We start from the raw sequence: 22,591 nt of genomic DNA on the forward strand, positions 1-22,591 counted from the left end.
AGAGAGAGAGAGAGAGAGAGAGAGAGAGAGAGAGAAGCAACCATATGATGTTTTTTCTGACCTATCCAGAATTTCTATAGCTTAACTTATTTTTCAAAAGATTTTATTTATTTATTTTTAGAGACGGGGAAGGGAAGGAAAAAGAGGAGAGAAACATCAGTGTCCAAGAGATATATCAATTGGTTGCCTCTCACATGTCCCCACACTGGGGACCTGGCCCACATCACAGGCATGTGACCTGACTGGGAATCGAATAGGTGACCTTTCCATTGGCAGGCCAGTGCTCAATCCACTGAGCCACATCAGCCAGGGCTATACCTACTTCTAATGTATTCTATTGGAGAAAGCAGTTACAAAGATTCACTCAGTTCCAAGATGAGAGAACACAAGTTCCACATTTCATTGGCAAAGGAGTTAGGAGAAATATGTGGGTGGGGTCATTCTGGAAAACACAATCTGCTACAATAAATGAATGTAGGCCTTCAACAAATATTTACTGGGCTCCTATACTTTGTATAGGTAACTGTTATACTTTTTCAACAAATATTTATTGAGCTGTAACCCTAACATTCAAAGAAAACACCCTAGAAAAATCCCAACACTAAACAGAAACTTATGATTTGTAACCGTGACTCAAGTATCTCACAGAAATCTACTCTTTATCAGAGCCTTTCACCTTTAACAGACACAAACTCTACAGTCTCAGAGATAATCTTTATCTTACAGTAGAAATGCTCCATAAATGGCTGTGGCTGGTGTGGCTCAGTGGTTGAGTGCCAGCCTGTGAATCAAAGGGTTGCCAGTTCAATTCCCAGTCTAGGGCACAAGCCTGGGTTCAGGACCAGGTCCCTAGTAGGGGGTGTGCAAGAGGCAACCACACATTGATGTTTCTTTCCCACTCTTTCTCCCTCCCTTCCTCCTTCCCTTCTGCTATGTCTAAAAGTAAAGAAATAAAATATTTTTTAAAAAATAAATGTTTCATAAATGGTTCATCTGTACTTTATAAAATTTTTTAGAGGGGAGAGAAAGGAGGGAGAAGGAGAGAAAAAGAAACATCAGTGTGAGAGAGAAATATCGATTAGTACACACCTCTAGTACATATTCCAACTGTGGATGGAACCTGCAACCTAGGCATGTGCCCTGACTGGGAATCAAACTGGCAACCTTTTGCTTTGCAGGATAGGGCCTAAGCAACTGAGCCACACCAGTCAGGATGGTTCCCCTGCATTTTGTAATTATATTATACCAATGATCATATAATTCATTTCTTTTTCCTTATTAAATACATGTTTATTGACTATGTATTGCAAGCCAGGGACTGTTCTGGGCACTGGGATTAAAATGATGAACAAGGTAGACATTGTTCCTGCCTTCACTGTGCTCTCAGTCCAGTGGAGGAAACTGAAAACTAAACAAGAAATTATAATGCACTGTGATAAATGCTATGATAAGGAACATACAGAGTGCCATGGACTTGGGTCAGGAAAACCTTCTTGAAGGAAATAAAAATTACCTGCAGTTGCAAACTGTGGTTTCTGTAAAGGCAAATACTCCCCACAGTATACAATGTAGGCAGACCCTTAGTGACTGTTTAGTAAAGCCTTGGTTAGTAGGTTAAATCCTGTCACTCTCTTGTGAAACCTTCAATGGTATACAACTATTTTATAGAACATTAAGAAGGAGCTCCTACCTTTTGCAACAGCATGGAATGGAACTGGAGAGCATTATGCTAAGTGAAAGAAGCCAGGTGGTGAAAGAAAAATACCATATGATTTTGGTATAAGTGGAACCTAATCAACAGAAAAAACAAGCAAGCAAAATACAACCAGAGACATTGAAATAAAGAACAAACTGACAGTAACCAGAGGGAAGCGGGGAGAGGGATAATAGGGGAAAACAGGGGAAGGGTTATCAAGGAACATGTATAAAGGACACATGCACAAAGCCAAAGGGGGTTGGTTTGAGGGTGGGAGGCAGGGATGGGTAGGGTGGGTGAGCATGGAGGTGTGAAAATGGAGACAACTGTACTTGAACAACATAAAACAAGAATATTTAGAGCCTTATGTGACTTGGCATTGCCCTTGTTTTCCAGTTGTATTCATCACCACATCCTTCCAAACACCTTGCATTCTCACCATTCCTAAAATATGGCATACATTTTTACACTGCTATAATCTTTGTCTGTGATGTTACTGTAGTCTTGTATGTACTTCCTACTTCGTGTGTGTATGTTGCATGTCCTCCCTTATTAATACCAAAAGCATTCATTTCAAATGTTATATTATGTAGCTCTGGCTGGTGTGGCTCAGTGGATTGAGTACAGGCCTACAAAGCAAGAGGTCTGAGATTCTATTCCCAGTCAGGGCACATGCCTGGGTTGTGGGGGGGCATTAGAGAGGCAACCAGATATTCATGTTTCTCTCCCTCTCCTTCTCCCTCCCTTACCCTCTCTCTGAAAATAAATAAATAAAATCTTTTAAAAAAATGCTATGTTATGTAACTGAAGCCTTTCTTAACTTCACCCAAGTTGGAGTTAACTGCATATTTCCATTGGTCTCCACAGCACTAAGTTTATAACACTTATTTCATTTTGATTGGCATTACAATTACTGGTGTATGTCGGTCACCTCCATCATTCATTTATTCACTCATTCATTTACTCACTTTTAAACAAGTGTCTATTAAGTATATGCTATATATTCTATATATTATGCTAGATCCTGGGGATATAATGTAGAAAAAATAGGCAAGGTTCCTGCCCTTAGAAAACTATGTCACTGCACTTAGCACAATAATTCATTCAATGCAAAAGCATAACGTATGATGAATAAATAAATGGTTTGAATCTTGAGTTTATGTGTCTGTGTCACACAAGTCCTATGATTTGGAACAAAGAATATATGTTATTTATTTTTTTTAAGATTGTATTTATTTATCTTTAGAGGCAGAGGGTAATGGAGGAAGAGAGGAAGAGAAACATCAACGTGAGAAACATCAATCTGTTGTCTTTCGCACATGTCCTAACCAGGGACTGAACACAAAATCTAGGCATGTGCCCTGACTAGGAATCAAACTGGTGACCTTTTGCTTTGCTAAATGATGCCTAACTGAGACACACTGGTCAGGTATATGTTATTTATTATATGGATCAATTGGCTCAAGTTCAAATGATCCCAGGATGGGTTGTTTCATAGTTTTTGGTGATTACCATTTTAATGAATAGCTACATTGTCCCACATAAGCTGAAAGATTATATCATTTGTATAGGTAGTTTTATTCACTCTAGCAAGATAAGACTATGTGTATTATGCCTAGTCTATAGTTTTGCTAAACAAGTAGCACTGTTTGCATACATATCTTTTATACAGTTTTATTGAGAAATAACTGACGTGCATCACTGTTGAAGTTTGAAGTGTATAGTATAATAATTTGATTTATGCATATTGTGAAATAATTGCTACAGTAGGTTTAGTTAAAATCCATCAGCTAATATAAATGCAACAAAAAGAAAAGAAAAAATTATCCTTGTGATGAGAGGAGTCACATATCTTAAAAACATATTATGCAGGATGAGATTACTAGATGGATTTTCTGATTTTCTTTCCTTCTGATAATAAATTGATGAACTATTTGTCTTACTGTACATGTCATACTGCCTTTATTTTTACAACAAATTGTTCCTACTGTGTTACATGCACTGTGTTAGGCACAAACTTAAGTAACTGTCTCCAGAGATTGGCTATGAAAATGATAGTTACTCCCATCAAACTATTGCAAGACAGTAGAAACAAAGACAGTGTTTTTCTAATTCCTCTCTAAAATAATTAAAGAATCAATCTTTATATTTTGATAAGTAGTAAAATGTTTCTCCCAGTCATTCTCTTTTCTGTGTTGGCTTTGGTTTATATGTGTGGTATCCCTGCCAAATTGACCAAACAAAACAGGAAAAAAAGTCTTCCTTCAATATACCACACTAGTGTGTACTGCCACCTGCATGCCATCACCACATGTCCCTGAATTTAACACCCTGAAAGAGTTCTTGTGCTTCCACTGACAACTGGCATCAGTCCAATTTGCAGAGATCAAAGTCACTCTACACTTCTGGCACCAAAGAAAACACGACAATGGCAGCCAATAGGTAGCCCATTGCATTAGGCAAGCATATTGCCTCAAAATACAGTCATTACAGATTTCTTTAAAGTCTCAATCTGACCCCCTAAACAGGGTTTTTTAAAAATTAACAATCCTTTTAACTACTTTATTTCTGATTATACAAACCAACCAGATATTACTGCCTGTGTTCTCTGAGCAGTTATACAAAGGTTTGATAATGCATCTAGTCACCCATTCCATCACTTATCCTTTCAGTTTGTTGGACTATTGATACAGTGCCATTAGATGACAATTTGGGATCCTTAGTTGCATTCTGCAGGTTTTCAAAGCTTGGAGGAGTTTCTGGGTTTCCAGAAATTGTGTTCCTGGAGTCATGTGGGTTTAATAAGCTAATAAATACCATCTGAACATATTTGTGACATTTTTTCTGGATAGAACATGAAGATGGCAAGGCTATCTGAATATAAAACCACAAGAAAACTCTGTGGTTGTGGAAGTTTGTATTTGGGAAAACATTCTGGCAATTGGCTATTAACCAGTCACTTGGAATGGAGAAAGGAAAATATACACCCTGGAATTCTTAACACATTTCCATTGTTCCAGAGATCTTTATTGTGACTTACTTCCAATTAATCACCGACTGTATTGATATTTGTCTAGTTTGTCAAAGGGACTTTTTTATCAGGATTCTTGAGGAGCATCTGAGTGTGTCATTTTTTCACAGTGTATGACAAGTTAATACTGTGGGCAGGGATTATAATGATAATGGCATCAATGCACAGAGTATACCACACAACCATTATTTCATTTTTGGTATTGGAGAGTAAGATTTCCACAATAAAGTGATATTTACAACCTGCCTTTCTGTTCTCTCCCTCTTCTCAAACTGAGCTTATTATATCATTATAGTTTAAAACATGTCTTCCTTTACCATACAGCTGTAAACTCTTTTGAAAACAGATGTCTTATTCATCCCAGTATCCTCTCCCTATGTAGCAGCATCTGGTATGGTACCTTGCACATAATCACTGCTCAATAAATTGGTTTGTTTTTAAAATTATCAAAAGGCAGGATAAATAAATAGGATAATATAGGCATGAACCAAAGACCCTGGGAACTGTGGAGAAGGGAATAATGCTCAAATAAATTAATAATGGTAGTAAAACAGGAGGGGAATAAGCCTTAAGAAGCTGGAAGCAATAAAATATTAGAGGATTTGGTGAATTCTAAAGGATCAATCAGATGTTATGATTTTAAGATGAATTAGTTGATTGGGTTTGAACATCTGTGTGCATTGTGATGGTGCATCATAATTGTTGCTCGTTATGGTGCTACTGATTCCCATCAGGACAAGAACTTTGGGACATATATTTTAACATTAGTTATTGGTTTCTGCTGAGACACATGAGTACTTTTATGAAGAACTCTCCATTTGGCAAACATCAAAGTAATGGATTGAAGGTAGTTATGAAATCTATAGCCAGGAGAAACAGCTTGTCTTCAATCTTCAATGTAAAAGATTACCCTCATATTCCAAAATAATTCAACTCTAGAATCCACTTTGGGTCCCCATTTATAACTGAAAAAAGAGAGTGCAAATGAATAAAGTATGTCTTTCCATCAAGCAGAAGATAGGGAGAAGGAGAGAGGACAATTTAAAAATAAGCATTCAGACTCTAGATAACCTGATATTCACTCTCTTTCTAAACCTTATCAGCATGTCCTAAAACTAATCACTGTTCCTTTTAATTCATGTTGATACCTTCTCTCTTTAAATAACACCTCTGACAAATTTTTAAATGATCCTCCTCTCTCAGCATAATATTTTTTAAAAAGATTTTATTTACTTATTTTTAGAGGGGAAAGGCAGGGAAAGAAACATTGATTTAGTTGCCTGTTGCAAGCCCCCAACTGGGGACTTGGCCTGCAACCCAGACAGGAGCCCTGACCAGGAATTGTACCAGTGACCCTTTGGTTTGCAGGATGATGTCCAACCTGCTGAGCCACATCAGCTAGGGCACTCAACATAATCTTAATAATTCTAATAACACAGGCTGATTTACACATGTAAAAATCTCAAAACAGTATATATACCCTGATCGACATGGAATTTACTCTTAGTATAATATGTATGCCATGAATTCCTTTCTGTAGTATAGCTGATTGATGATCTCTTGCACCATCTTATATTTAAAATAAAGAATGTAATTTATATAGCTAGTGCAATTTGAGAGTAAAAAAAACACTGACTGTGGTAGATAAATCGAACAATCTGATGTCTGACTTGACACATCCATTTTTATTAAGTTATACATTCATTCCCACTTCTCTGCATTAAGTTCTTTACCTAAATCTCTCTTCTTTTTAACTTCCAGTTCCCTTTTGTCTAAGCATACAAAGTCCCCAATAACCTTGAAATCCATTTAGCAGACAGTCCTTTTGTAAAATTTTATAATCTGCAACATATACATCCCTTTAATTAACAAAGAACCATACATCTCCTCCAGAAGAGACTGAAAACATGAAGCTACAGAAATATTAAAATCTTATATAACTTATAAAGGGATTTAAAACATCTGTTCATAAAAATATAAATTATCTTTTTGTTGTTAGCTTCTAAAGGTTTCATTTTTAAAAATATATAGAAGGTCCTCATTATACCACAAAACAGTAAAAGGAGACTATTTTCCTGGCCAGCCAATGAATTTATGCACTTTCCCACAGAGTTGGAAATTACTGTTAACATAATCTTTGTCTGATGTTCCATCTCTGTATACTTTATTTGATGCCACCAACTCAAATATAGGTTGCTATAAGAACCAACATAAGAACAAACACAGGTTATCTAAAAGTGCAGATCTTTGATTGTTTCCCCGCCTGAGCCCAAATTTACTTTTTTTCTATACAATAATTAGAAAAAAAATGTAACAATGAACATATTTCAAAATGTTTCTTTTAATAGGCTATTTTAAAAACCTTTAATAAGTTATCTTATTAGTAAGCTTTAATAAGATATCTGTAAATGCAAATTACCAATAATGGTAAGAAATTTTAAAGAGACCAAAGGAAGAATATGAACAAATAGTGGAAAAGAGTAAATGGTAGATGTGCAGGACCAATGCTAGAACTTTATTTAATTTTGCTGTAAATAGTCAGATAAGCATATACAGTAAAATCCCCATGAGTATTGATGATATGAATCACTTAGTAATTCATTTCCCAAAAAATACTCAGTGCTTACTATATACCTTCAATAAATATAGAGAAATGAAAGACTTGGTCTCAAGGAAGTCAAATTCAATGGGTAGGGAAGAATCATAGATAATCAGTGCAATGATTGTTGTGATAAAGGGATGTGGGGATGGGTAGCATGGAATCACAGAAATGGGGCACCAGACTCTGCCTTGAGAGTAAGGGAGGGCTCAGTCAAAAAAGGGGATGAGGAGCATCTGTAGTTAAAAATCATACAGTGTGTAACCTCAGATTCTTTCACTTAGTAATATACATTTAAGGTTCCTTCATGTCTTTTCATGGCTCAATAGCTCTTTTCTTTCTAGTGCTGAATAATGTTCTATTGTCTGAATGTACCACAGTTTATTTATTCATTCAACTACTGAAGGACATCTTGATTGCTTCCAAATTTTGACAATAATGAATAAAGGTGCTATAAACATCCATGTGCAAGTTTTTGTGTGCATAAAGTTTCCAGCTTCTTTGGACAAATATCAAGGAGAGTGACTACTGCATCATATAGTAAAAGTACATTTACTTCTGTGAAAAACTGCTAAACTGTCTTCCAAAATGGCTGTATCATTCTGCACTGTCACCAGCAATATAGGAAGCTTCTTGTTGCTTCATATCCTCACCAGTATTTGCTATTGTTAGTGTTTTAGATTTTGCCATTCCAAAACACATAGAGTAGTAGCTCATTGTTGTTTTTATCTGCATTCCTTGATAAATGCTATGGAATATTTTTTTCATATGCTTACTTGCCATATGTATATCTCCTTTGATGGAGTGTCTTTTAAAATCTTTGTCCCATTTTTTACTCAGATTGTTTGTTTTCTTACTGTTGAGTTTTAAGTAGGGTTCTTTTGTGTGTGTATATTTTAGATAACCATCCTTTATTAGATGTGTCTTTTGCAAATGTTGTCTCCCAGTCTATGCTTAGTCTGCTAATTCTCCTAACATTGATTTTTACAGAGCTGATTTTTTTAAACTTTAAAAAGTCCAGTGTATCAATTATTTTTTCATGGATCATGACTTTGGTATTGTATTTAAGACATCGTGGTCATACCCAAGGTCATCTAGGTATTCCATATGTTATCATCTAACTTTATAATTTTATGTTTTACATTTAGGTTCATAACCCATTTTGAGTTAAATATTGTTAAGGATTTAAGGCCTTTGTCTAAATTTTTTTTTATCATGTGGATGTGCAGTTATTATAGCACCATTTGTTGAAAAGATTATATTTGGTTTATTATATTGCCTTTCTCCTTTATCAAAGATGAGTTGACATATTTAGATGAATCTATTTCTGGGCTCTCTATTCTATTCCATTGATTTACTTGTCTATTTTTTTTTTCAGCAGTAAACCACTGTCTTGATTATTGTTACTTTATAGTAAGGCATGAAGCCAAATAATGTCAATCCTCTAATTTTGTTTTTCCTCAATATTGAGTTAAGTTTTTTGCCTCTCCACATACATTTTAGAATTAGTTTGTCAATATCCATATAAATTTCTAGGGTTTTGTTTGTGATTGTATTGAATCTATAGATCAAGTTGGGAAGAACTGTCATTTTGACAATATTGAGCATTCTATTCATAAGCATAGAATATCTCTCCATTTATTTAGTTCTATGATTTCTTTATCAGAGTTTTGTAGTGTTCCTAATATAAATCTTATATATATTTTATTAGACTATGCCTAAATATTGCATTTGAGGGGGTGTTAATGTAAATGGTATTGTGTTTTTTATTTCAAATTCCACTTGTTTATTGCTGGCATATAGGAAAGCAATTAACTTTTGTATATCAACCTTTAATGCTATACCCTTACTAATACAGTCATGCACCACATAACAATGTTTCAATTAACAAAAGACTATGTATTCAATCATAGTCCCTTAAGATTATAATGGTCCTGAAAAATTCCTATCACCTAGTGACATCATAGCCAGCATAACATCCTAGTGCAACATATTAGAATTGCCTACAGTATTCAGTACAATAACATGCTGTATAAGCTTGTACCTTAGGAACAATAGCCTATGCCATATAGCCTAGGTGAGTAGTAGGTTATGCTATTTTGTATAAATGCTCTCTGTGATGTTCATACAATGGTGAAAGAGCCTAATGACACATTTCTTGGGACGTATTCTGGTTGTTAAGCAACACATGGCTATAATCATTTATTACTTCCAAAAGTATTTTTGTTGATTCTTTCATATTTTCTACATAAATGATTGTGTCATCTGTGAACAAAGACAGGTTTTTAAATTCCTTCAAAATCTCTGTAACTTTTATTTCCCCTTTTTGACTTATTGCATTTGTGTTGGGAACTGCCCTGCCTGGTATCAGAAGCTGTAACCCCCACGGAGGCTAAGGCTGAGGGAACGACCTTGGACCGTAAGCCAGCAAGGAGACAAAAGCTTATCTCCCTGGCAGGAGCACCACTTCTGCTCCTTTTACTTCACCCTGCCTGACCTCCAATGCTTGGTTGGTTAGCCAATAACAGGTAAGATTCCCCAAGGGGGGAGACGATCTAAGACAGGCACGATTATGTGGGAGGCCCCCAAGGAAGGAGTTTGGGGCTACAGCAAAAGGAGGTGATGGACCCTCGCCCCTTGGCTTTGACAAAGCCTGAGTCCTCATTGTCTGCGAGAAAATCTCCTAATCTCTTGGCTGCTTTACTTCCCTTGCTCCACCTAAGCCTGAAACAATGACAGGGTGGTGCAGCCCTGTGCTGGAAAGGGCAGGTTCCCTGGGTGATCAGGCCTAAGAAAGAATATGTAAAATCCTGTGAAACCTGCTTTGTTTAGAATGTTCTCAATTGAATGATAAGGGTCCAAGAAAGAAGTAAGTTTTTTCCTTAAAGTTTTTTACAGATCTTTGACCCTGACTCAAAATAGGCCCTCAGACTTCCTTGTTATCTATTGTTTGATCCTTACTTCCTGGCAATAATTAATGAGCTTTACCTGAATTCCTGGGTAAACGAACCCAATAAAAAGCCTGCTTGGGCAGGAGAATGAGGCTCTCTCCCCTAGGGAGAGTGGCCAAGGTGCTCTCCACTAGACAGAGTGGCCGTTCTGTCCCTATTTCCCCACAGGACCTGGTTGTCTCTGTGTATGTTTTTCTCATGTTTCGATGGGCCATCCACAGCATTCCGCAGTCACTGCCGATCAGTGGCCGCAACACATTTGCAAGAACTTTCACTATGATCCTTAAAAAGACCTCCTTACCTTGTACCTGGTTTTAGTGGAAAAGTGTTTCGGTAGATTTTCAAAATGAACAGTTCTCAGGGATTAAACTAGATAGCCATTGGACTCTATGCTTTGGCGGGTAGTTGAGTAAATTCTTACAGCACGTTTTCAGTAGAATTCATAGCACAACCTGAAATGTCAACACTGAGTCAGGGAAATCAATGCCAGTATAATTGGTTTAACTTACAAAATGTTCTGAAATTCACAAAATAATAACTAGCATGTATTTTACATCTAGTATGTACCAGGTGTCATACAAAGTGATTTAGACACATGCAGGTAGGTTAGTTTAGGAGGGATATTAGCAAAACAAATAATTATCTTAAATCACATTAGCATGTTACCAATTAGAGACATCAATAACTGCCTTGGATTTATATTTCCCTTTTTTCTATGTACTCTTCCAGAGATTACTCCCAATGCCTTAGGCAACTTACAGCTTATAATCAATCATAGCATCCTCATAGCATTCTTATATAATTTCATTTTGACAGAATTTTTTAAAAAGAACCCAATTATGTCACTTTCTCCACCAATTCCTTCACACAACATACAGTATTTAGTTATCTACTGTGTGCCAGCCCAAATTGTTATGATAGCATCATGTATCAGGCATTGCTTTAGTACCAAATGTTTTCTTCTACTCTGGCTTACATACATGGCATAAGACCAAACATAAGAAACAGTTTAAGCCAAATTTGGAATATCCTGATGAACAGGTCTGAACAGGGACATCTTTAGGTAGAACTTCATGAACAATGTGGAAAAGAGGTATTATTGTCAAGTGCGTATGGAGAAATCAACTGAAAAAAAAGACAAGAGAGAAGTCAACACAGCCTTTTTTTCCAATAAATTTAGTCATTTCAACTTTTCTCAAACATTCTCTAGGAGGACTGTTTTTTATCCCTTTCACCTAGATAGTCTCTCCAGTTTTTCTGTTTCTATGTTTTATATGAAGGCCAACATGCTAAATGCTTGAGTGTGTCTAATAAACTCCCTATTAATGCAGAATATAGGAAAGAAGAATTATGCCCTGGATGTTGTGCATCATAACTCTGTTCACAAAACCCAGGCCTTTAAACAATGGCCTTCTCTTGTTTCCATTTATTCAAGGTGTGATTCAGAGTGATGGTTTAACCAGCCATTCCTCAGCAGGTATTCATGTGGTTTGGATTTGGGAAGCACATGGATTGCCCAGCACTGTCCCTGTTGAACATCAAATGTCAGCCTTTTCCTGACAGAACATTTTTCTAATTGGTCAAGGTCACCTTGGATTCTGCTCCTGCCTTGTATGGAATTTTCAACTTTTATTCCCCTTACCTTCCAGTCCTGTTTTCCAGTGTGGTGTCTTCTACAAATTTAGTAGAATTTCTCTAACTTTAGACCTTGTAGGAAAGAAATTAAAAGTTGTGGAACAAACTATATATAGTCTCTGGGTTATGTTGTCCCAGGTTCCCCCTGAAGCATTTTTAGGGCCCTTGGAATAAGACCCATATAATAGTACAGCCCAGGCTTGATATCTCTAACTCATTAATAGAAATGCCTTACAGATCCACAAAGCTTTAGTGAAGTCCAGATGTGACCTACACTGTTTGCTCTCCTCTTTGTTCAAGACCTGCATCTCTGTGGCAGAAGGAAATTTAATTAGTTTAACATGAGTTGCTCATTATAAAGATAGTGCCTTGGAATCTTTTGTTAGTAAATGGCTTGCTTGTTTTTTTTTTTATTATCTTCATATGCATTAAAGTGAAGATGGCTTAGTATAAAGAACAATTTTCTAACTGTTAGAGCTATACAGAGTAGGAGTGAGTGCCTTGAAGAAGTGGTAAATATTCTGTCACTGGAAGTAGTCAAACAGAACACTAAGGTAAGGTTCCTGTATTGGTTCAGATACTGAACTGGGTGACTTTCAGGTGTACTTTCAATGCTAAGTTACTGCAATTCTCATATTGTTTTGTGTTTTCAAGTAATATCTTTTCCCTCATTTTTAAAAGATCACCTTTTAATTGTTTCTTTTTAACGTTCTGAGGCTTCTACAAAACAGTGACTGATTTTTCTCTTTTTCCCCCTATATTCTACACCACAACAAGCATACTATAGGATTATAAATGAGCAGAGGTTTCTCATGGACTAAAAAATTTGGCATTTACAACTACTATTGAAAAATAAAAAAAAATAGACACATCTAGTGCTTGGGAGTGAAGCAGATAAAGGAAGAAAATTTTTCCTTTATTAGCTAATCCTTACAGATAGATAAATTAAAATGGTGGGAATTGACCTATAAATGCAGAATTCTAGGGACTCACAAAGGTGACATAAATGACTCAGTAAGATCTCTGAGTTTTCACATAGCTCCTTCTTGCAAGGGCATAAGACACATGCTCACCCAAAGTCCTTTCCAGGACTGATAAATAGCAAGTCACAAGCTGAATAAAATACAAGCCAAATTTACTAAAGTTATATTCTTCTCAGAGTTCAGGATAAATTAGATTGCACTCTTTCTTCCCAGCCTTAGGAGAAACATAGCACCTCATGATATGAGCTGACCACTGCCTACAGCTGAATCCCCCCAACTCAATTAATATAGAATGAATTGCTAAGGGCTTCAAATAACTAAAAACCTCACTAGATTTGTGAGGCTGCACAATAGAATCATCATTAATCTCCTGTTCTTTGTGCACTGGAATACATTTAGAATTAATTCTTTGGAAATGAATGGAAAAAAGTGAAAAATATCAGTGTTGCACTGGAGCTAGCCCTTGTTCAATGCCTGTGACTTATGACAGAAAAAAATACTTATCAAAGGAGATCCAGGTTGAGAGACTGTGTCCCTGTCATGTGAACTGATAAGCGCAAGATTGTGTGTGTTTGGACCACCTACTTAATTTATTAAGTTTTTAAATGTCTAAATTACATTCTACATCATCAAAAATGCTCTATTTCTTTTTCTCTTTTTTAAAAAAAAGTTATACATGGTCCAGCACAAATAATGCCCTTTTTTATTTTATTTAAAGATTTTATTTATTTATTTTTAGAGAGGAAGAAAAGAAGAAACAGGGAGAGAAACATCAATGTGTGGTTGACTCTTATGCACTCCCACTGGGGAGCTGGCCTGCAACCCAGGTATGTGCCTTGACTGGGAATCTAACCGGTGACCCTTTGGTTCACAGGCCCACGCTCAATCCACTGAGTAACACCAGACAGGGGAATACCCCTTTTCAATGAGCTGGTAATCTATATCAAATCTTTTATTAAAAAATCATAAGCATGTAATTCTGTAACATAATAAATCATGCTGAAGAACATCATATGACATTTTAGGTAAAATGTTCAAATGGCTGTCCATCTCATGCAAGACATTCACATACCCTACCAACCACACTCAATGGCATTACTTCTGCTGGGACCTGTATTTTATTAATTATGCTATTAGAGTTGTCCCAATTTTTCCCCTTTGCTTCCCTCCATCAAGCCCCCCGACTCCCTCCACAATTTTCTGTGTCCATGGGTCATGCGTGTAAGTTCTTTGGGTGCTCCTTTTCCTTTACTGCATTTTACACCCCCCGGCTATTCTGTAACTACTTATTTGTACTTTTAAATCCCCTCACCTCTTCACCCATTCTCCCACACCCTCCTCCCATCTGGCAACCATGAAAACAATCTCTGTATCAACGATTCTCTCTCTGTTCTTCCTGTTTGCTTAGTTTGTTTGTTTTTTTAGATTCAATTGTTGATATATATTTATTGTCATTTTATAATTCATACTTTTGACCTTTTTCTTAAATAAGTCCCTTTAACATTTCATATAATAGTGGTTTGGTGAAAGACTATACTTTCAGGGATCACTTCTATAGTTTGTTAATAATGGTTTGGTGAAGATGAAGTCCTTTAGTTTTTTCTTGTCTGGAAAGCTTTTTATCTGCGCTTCAATTCTAAATGATAGCTTTGCTGGGTAGAGCAATATTGGCTGTAGGTCACTGCTTTTCATGACTTGCATATTTCTTGCCAATCTCTCCTAGCCTGCAAAACTTCTTTTGAGACATCAGCTGACAGCCTTATTGGAATTCCCTGTAGTTAACTAACTGTGTTTCTCTTGCTGCTTGTAAGATTCTCTCTTTATCGTTAAGCCTTGGCATTTTAATTATGATGTATCTTGGTGTGAGCCTCTTTGCATCCAACTTGTTTGGGACTCTGTGCTTCCTGGATTTGCATGTCTATTTCCTTCACCAAATTAAGGAGGTTTCCTTTCCTTATTTTTTTCAAATAGATTTACAATTTATTTCTCTTTCTCTTCTCCTGGAACTCTTATGATGCAAATGTTGGAATGCTTGAAGTTGTCCCACAGGCAGCTTACACTGTCCTCAATGTTTTGTATTCTTTTTTTCCGATTGTTTTTCTGATTGGTTGGTTTTTGCTTCTTTATGTTCCAAATCATTGATTTGACCCTCAGCTTGATCCACTCTACTGTTGTTTCCCTGTAAATTGTTCTTTATTTCAATTAGTGTACCTTTATTTCTGAATGGATCTGTTTTATGCTGCTGAGGTCCTCACTAAGTTGCTTGAGTGTCTTTATAAGCAGTGTTTTGAACTCTGCATCTGATAGATTGTTTATCTCCATTTTGTTAGCTCTTTTTCTGGAGTTTTGATCTGTTCTTTCATTTGTCTCCTCCATGTCTCCTTGTCTCCTCATCTTGGCAGCCTCCCTGTATTTGTTTCTATATATTAGGTAGAGCTGCTTTGACAACATATCTTGGTAGTGTGCCTTAGTATAATAGGTGTCCTGTAGGGTCCAGTGGCACAACTTTGCCTTTCACCCAAGCTGGGTACTTGAGGTACACCCCTTGTTTGAGCTGAGACTGGCCTCATATGATTGTTGTGATGATTAAGTGAGCTGGTGTGAATAAAGTATTCAAGGAAGTGCTTGACACATGGCATGTGACCGGTAAGGATAATGTTTAATGACTGTTATTATGTAATCCTGCTAATGGTTAAGTGTGGTTAAATGTCCAAGCTCTAAAGTCAAACTGTCCAAAATGCAATCATATTACAGATTTGCCTTAGACAATTTACTTAAACTCATTGAACCTCAGTTTCCTCACCTGAAAAAATAGGTTTTATAATAGTTATTGTAAAGATAAAAGAAAAAAACATAAGTGATTTGACTAATATAATACCTAGCTCCATGTAGTAGCCAATTTTAGGGTGCTTTCTTCTAATTTTAGTTTCTTCTCAGGGCCACACAGGGCCACATTGCCTGAGTTTCTATCTTACCTCTTTTACTGTACAACCATGAACAAGTTATTTAACCTCTCTGTGTGACAGTTTCTTTAACTGTAAAATGGGGATAAATAAACAATACCTGTAATGATCATAAGAGACTACTATGAATAATTATATGCCAACAAATGGGATAATATAGAAGAAATGGATAAATTCATAGGAACATACAGCTTGCCAAGACCAAATCAGGAAAAAATAGAAAATAGGAAAATACCAATAATGGATAAGGAGATTGAATCAGTATTGTAAAACCTCCAAATGAAGAAACTCCTAGCACTAGATGGTTTCACTGGTGAATTATAAAACATTTAAAGAAACATTTAAAGAAAAATTAACACTACTCCTTCTGAAATTCTTCCCAAAAATGAAGTGCTGGTAACACCCCCAAACTCATTTAATGAGGCCCTTATTACCTTGATACTAAAGCCAGATAATTGAACTATAGAACAATATCCCTGATGAACATAGATGCAAAAATACTCTATAAAATATTAACAAACTGTCCTGGATGGTGCGGCTCATTTGGTTACAACATTGTCCTGTAGACTGAAATGTTGTGGGTTCAATTTCTAGTCAGGGCACATACCTAGGTTGCAGGTTTGGTCCCCATTTGGGGCACATACAGGATGGAAACCAGTCAATGTTTCTCTCTCATATTGATTTCCCTCCCTATCTCTCTGTCTTTCTCTCTCTCCTTCCTCTCTCTCTAAAAGCAATGAAAAAAATATCCTCAGATGAGGGGAAAATGGACATGTTTTAAAAGATATATTAGCAAAACAAACTATTAATGTTAAAAAGATTACACACCATGGTCAAGTGGAATTCATCCCTGGGTTGTGAGAATGGTTCAATGTATTCAAATCAATAAATATAATATATGACATTAATAGAATGAACACAAAAATCATATAATCATCTCAATAAATGCAGAAAAAGCATTTGACAAAATAAAACACCTTTCATAACAAAAATTTTCAACAAATTTAGTAGAGAAGAACACAGCTTAGCATTATAAAGGGCATATATGATAAGCCTACTGCTACCATCATATATGCTCAGTGGTGAAAGGTTGAAAGCTTTTCCTCCAAAAACAAGAGAAGTGTGCAGACTTCACTGCTGCTATTCAAGATAGTACTAGAAGTCTTAGCTATAGCAATCAGGCAAGAAGAAAAAATAAAAGGCATCCAAATCAGAAACAAAGATGTGAAATTGTCTTTATTCTCTATGTTATGTATAGAAAAAATCTGAAAGACCACTAAAAGGCTGTTAAAACTAATCGATGAATTTAGTAAAGTTACAGGATATAAAACCAACATACAGAAATTGTTTGCATTTCTATGCTGCAAAATATCTGAAAAAGAAATAAAGAAAGCAATCCCATTCACAATAGCAACATAAACAATAAAATTCTTAGGAATATATTTAACCAAGGAAGTGAAAGATCAATAAACTGAAAACTATAAGAATCTGATGAAAGAGCCCTGGCTGGTGTGGCTCAGTGGACCGAATGCTGGTCCAGGAAACAGAGGGTTACTGGTTGATTTACAGTCAGTGCACATGCCTGGGTTGAGGGCCAGGTCCCCAGTTGGGGGTACATGAGAGGCAACCACACACTGATGTTTCTCTCCCTCTGTTCCCCTCTCTCTAAAAATAAACAAATAAAATGTTCAAAAAAACACTCCTATGAAAGAAACTGAAGACAAAAGTAAAATGGAAAGAGATCTCATGTTGATGTACCATAAGAATGAATATTGTTAAAATGTCCATACTACACAAAACCATCTACACATTTGTGCAACCACTATCAACATTTATTTTTTTCAAAAAAAATAGAAAGAAAACCCCACAAAATTTGTATGGAACCACAAAAGACCCTGAATACCTAAAACAGTTCTGAAAAAGAACAGAGTAACACATTCCTGATTTGAAACTATACTACAAAACTGTAATAAACAAAACAGTATGACACTGACATAAAAATAGACATATAGATGAAGGGAACAGAACCTAGTGCCCAGAAATAATCTCTGCAATGTACAGTAATTTAACATTCAATAAGGTATCCAACACTACTCAATGGGGAAAGGATAAGTCTCTTCAATAAATGGTGCTGGGAAGAGTGGAAAAATAAAATTGGACTCTTAATTCACGTCATTCACAAAAATTAACTTGAAATGGATTAAAGACTCAAATGTAAAGACTCAAATGTAAGACCTGAAACGGTGAGACTCCTAGAAGAAAACATAAGGGAAAATATCTTTGATAAAGGTCTTGGTAATGATTTTTTGCATATGACACCAAAAGTACAAGAAACAAAGGTAAAAATAAATAAGTCGGATTACTCCTAACTAAAAAGCTTCTGTATAGAAAAGGGAACAATCAGCAAGATGCAAAGGGAACTTATGTAATGGAAGAAAATATTTTCAAACCATATATTGAATGAGGGGTTAATATCCAAAATATATAAAGAATTCATACAACCCTATGCCAACAACAAAATCTCATCCAAAAATGGGCAGAGAAACTGGATAGCCATTTTCCCAAAGGAGATATACAAATGGCCAACAGGTAGTTGAAAAGGTGGTTAACATCATTAATCATCAGGAAAATGCAAATCAAAACCACAATGAGATTGTCACCTCACACCTGTCAGAATGGCTATCTTCAAAAAGACAAGAGATAACAAGAATTGGCAAGGATGTGGAGAAAAGGAAATCCTTGTGCACTCTTGGTGGGAATGTAAATCAATACAGCCACTATGAAAACAGTATGGAAATTCTTTAAATTACTAAAAATAGAACTACCGTACAATCCAGAAATTCCACTTCTAGATATTTATCCAAAGGAAATGAAAACAGGATAGTGAAGAGATTATCTGGAGCGGGAAGATGGCAGCATGGTAGGAGGCAGCAGATTCCACTTCCCTCTACAAACGGGAGAAAAACCTAACCACTCTACAGAGGAACAGAGCAAACAGCCAACAGTACCACAGCATATATGAAAATAGGAGATCACAAATTGTAGTGGACATTGAAAAAGCAGATAGTAAGGAGAGTGCTTCAGGATAATAAGGGCCCAGGGATCGGCACAGGGACCAGGGAGGTTGCAGCCCCAGGCCCGGTGCTCCCACATCTGCCTCAGGGCACTCTGGAGAGAGCTGGGTCAACCGCTCCCTCCCAGGCCAAACAAGTCTTGAGCAACACCAGGGGAGGCCTGGTCTCTTGAAGGCACAGAGAGGGGAGTGAGGATTGAGTGGCAATCACATAGGGGCTGTGAGCACCTACGCATAGCCCTGGGAAGAGTGTACAACAAAGGGTAGCCTGGCCTCGTGCCTGAGCCCGCAACCGGGGACAGTGTATTTTATGGAAGACCTGGAGATCACAGCTGTGAACCCGAGAAAGGCACAGGTGCTCCACAGGATTCCCGGAGCTCACAGCCGTGAGCTTGAGAGAGCATGCTTAGGAGGGCCCGGATCCCACACCCAGGGCCCTGCTGAGAGGCACCAGACTGGCTCTGGGGAGAGTGCACATGAGGCTTACTGAATGCTTAACGGGATGGTAGAAAAGCGATACCAGTCACGCCTCAGCCTGCTGAAACCAGCAAGACCAGAAAAACCAGTTTGGCCAGTTTGAAACCAACTAGAGGGTTTTTTTTGTTTGATTGTTTGATTTCTTTTAAGTAACTTTTTTATTTTTAAATTCTTCTTATTTTTATATTTCTCAATTCCTTTGTTCCTCTTTCCTTCTTTCTGGTGTTATTCCTTCTTCCTTTCTTTCCAATTTTATCTCTTCTTCCTTCCATTTTCTGCTTTTTTCTTCTTTTTTTTCCTCTTGTTTTGAACCTGCAAGTTATTGCGTTTTGTATTATCATTTTTCATTACTCTTACATTTTTTATCTTAATACTATTTTGGTATTCCTCTTCTTTCTGTATAGTCTTCTTTGCTTGGCTGGTTATATTGTATTATTTGACAGGTTTCCCCTGTTATCTCATTCATAGTATATTGCAAATTTACTGTTCTTCACTTCCTTTGTATTCCATTAGTACACAACTCAAGGTTTTATACTCCCTATTCTTGTTATCTAGATCTCATAGAGTCTGTCATATGATTGTTGCTCTAATATTACTGTAAATAATAGCTATTCCATACAATTGTAAATACTACACAACACCCCTCCCAGATCTTAGCCTACTTCACGGTTTCCTAAACTCTATTACTGTAGTGGTTAACTTCATTCTCTCACACACTACACCTATTTACTATTCTTTACTCTCACCTTACCTCAGAATCCGACCTCCCACAACCTCACTGCTTTCTAGATCCAACTCACAATCCTTCCCTCCCCAAAAAGAGTCCTATCTTCTTTCCATCCTTTCTAAAAAGTGGCTACTTGAGTGGAAGATCACGGTTAACACTATATATAGCCAAAGGATCTCCCATCTCTTCTCTGCTGGCTGCTACTGTAAATATCATAGAATACTCTCTTGCTATCTTAAACCATTTTGCCCTGCCCCTCCAACTGATCACAAAAAAAGAGTAGGTGGAAGCTGTGAACACCAGGGTCCCCGAAGGAGACTGCATCACTGAATCTTACAGGTATTCTACGACAGAAGTTCACACCATAAATCCAGTGAGCCAGAAGAGATCAATTTAAGAAGCAGAGGCTAACAAGACTCTTCAGTCTTATGAACAATGGGAAGGCAAAGAAACAATCCCCAAATGAAGAGAAAGGAGGAAGCCTCAGAAAGAATGCTAAATGAAATAGAGGCAACTTAACTACCAGATATTGAGTTCAAAGCAATGTTTATTAGGAAGCTCAATGAGCTCACAATGAGCTATCAGAAACTACAGGGAAACTACAATGAACTCATTGAAAACTATATCAACATGAAAAAGGAAATAAAAACTATCAACAAGGACTAAGAGTAAATAAAGAATACAATTTCTGAACTAAAGAACACAGTAGAAGGAATGAAAAGCAGGATGAATGAAGCAGAAGATCATATCAGCGAATTGGAGGACAAAGTAGAAAAAAACACCCAGAAATAGCAAGGAAAGGAAAAGAGGCTCAGAAAGAATGACGAGGGATTAAGAAAAATGCAAGACATTATGAAACATAATAATATCCACATAATAGGGAGACCAGAAGGAGAAGAAGAGGACCAAGGGATAGAAAACCTATTTGAAAAAGTAATGATGGAAAACTTCCCTAATTTGATGAGAGAAAAGGACACAGAAATCCAGGAAACACAGAGAGTCCCAATCAAGAGAAACCCCAAGAGGTCCACCTAAAGACACATCATAATTAAAATGGCAAAATTTCAAGACAAAGAGAGAATCTTAAAGGCAGCAAGGGAGAAAAAGGAAGTAACATACAAGGGAGCCCAATAATGCTAGCAGATGGATTCTCAATGGAAATGCTTCAAGCCAGAAGAGAATGGCAAGAAATATTCCAAGTAATGAGAACCAGAGGTCTGCAACCAAGGCTACTTTACCCAGCAAGGCTCTCAATCAAGATAGAAGGCCAAATAAGAAGGTTCCCAGACAATAGAAGTCTAAAAGAATACACCTCCACCAAACCAGCTCTGCAAGAGCTGGGACTGCTAAAGGGACTGCTTTAAGGAAAGGAAGGAAAAGAGAGAGAGGGAGAGAGAGAGGGAGAGAGAGAGGGAGAGAGGGAGAGAGAGAGAGAGGGGGAGAGAGAGAGAGAGAGAGAGAGAGAGAGAGAGAGAGAGAGAGAGAGAGAGAGAGAGAGAGAGAGAGAGAGAGAGAGAGAGAGAGAGAAACACAGGTATGTAAATGGCAATGAATAAGTACCTATCAATAATAACCTTAAATGTAAATGGATTAAATGCTCCAATCAAAAGACATAGAATAGCTGAATGGATAAGAAAGCATGACCCACACATATGCTGCCTACAAGAGACCCAACTCAGTATAAAATACCTACACAGACTGAAAGGGAAGGGCTGGAAACAAATTTTCCAAGCAAATGGACAGGAAAAATAAAGCCGGGGTAGCAATACCAATATCAGACAAAATAGACTTCCAAAAAAGGGCCATAAAGAGAGAGCCAGAAGGTCACTTCATAATACTCAAGGGAAGAATCCACCAAGAAGACATAAACATTGTAAATATATACACACCCAAAATACGAGCACCCAAATACTTAAAGAAAACTTTGGAGGACTTCAAGAAAGATATTGACAGCAACACAATTATATAGGGGAATTTAACATTCTGCTGTCAAAAATGGACAGATCTTCCAAACAAAATATTAACAAAGATATTGTGGCATTGAACAATGCCCTCGATGAAATGGACTTAACTGATATATATAGAGCCTTTCATCCCAAAGAAGCTAAATACACATGGAACATTTTCAAAAATAGACCACATGATAGGACACAAAACAAGCCTCAACAATTTCAAGAAAATTGAAATCATACCAAGCATCTTCTCAGCTTATAGGGACTGAAACTAGAAAACAACCCCAAGGAAAAAAAAAACCAAAACAGTCAAAATCATGAAGATCGAATAGCATGCTATTAAACAATGAATGGGTCAAGAATGAGATTAGGGAAGAAATCAAAAAGTTTCTGGAAACAAATGAAAATGAACTCACAACAACCCAAAACTTATGGGACACAGCTAAGGCAGTCCTGAGAGAGAAGTTCATAGCGATACAGGCCTACCTAGAAAAGATAGAAGAA

This window comes from Phyllostomus hastatus, unplaced genomic scaffold (genome assembly GCF_019186645.2).
Source record: "Phyllostomus hastatus isolate PE091 unplaced genomic scaffold, TTU_PhHast_1.1 phas_contig_30, whole genome shotgun sequence".
NCBI classification, from domain to species: domain Eukaryota; kingdom Metazoa; phylum Chordata; class Mammalia; order Chiroptera; family Phyllostomidae; genus Phyllostomus; species Phyllostomus hastatus.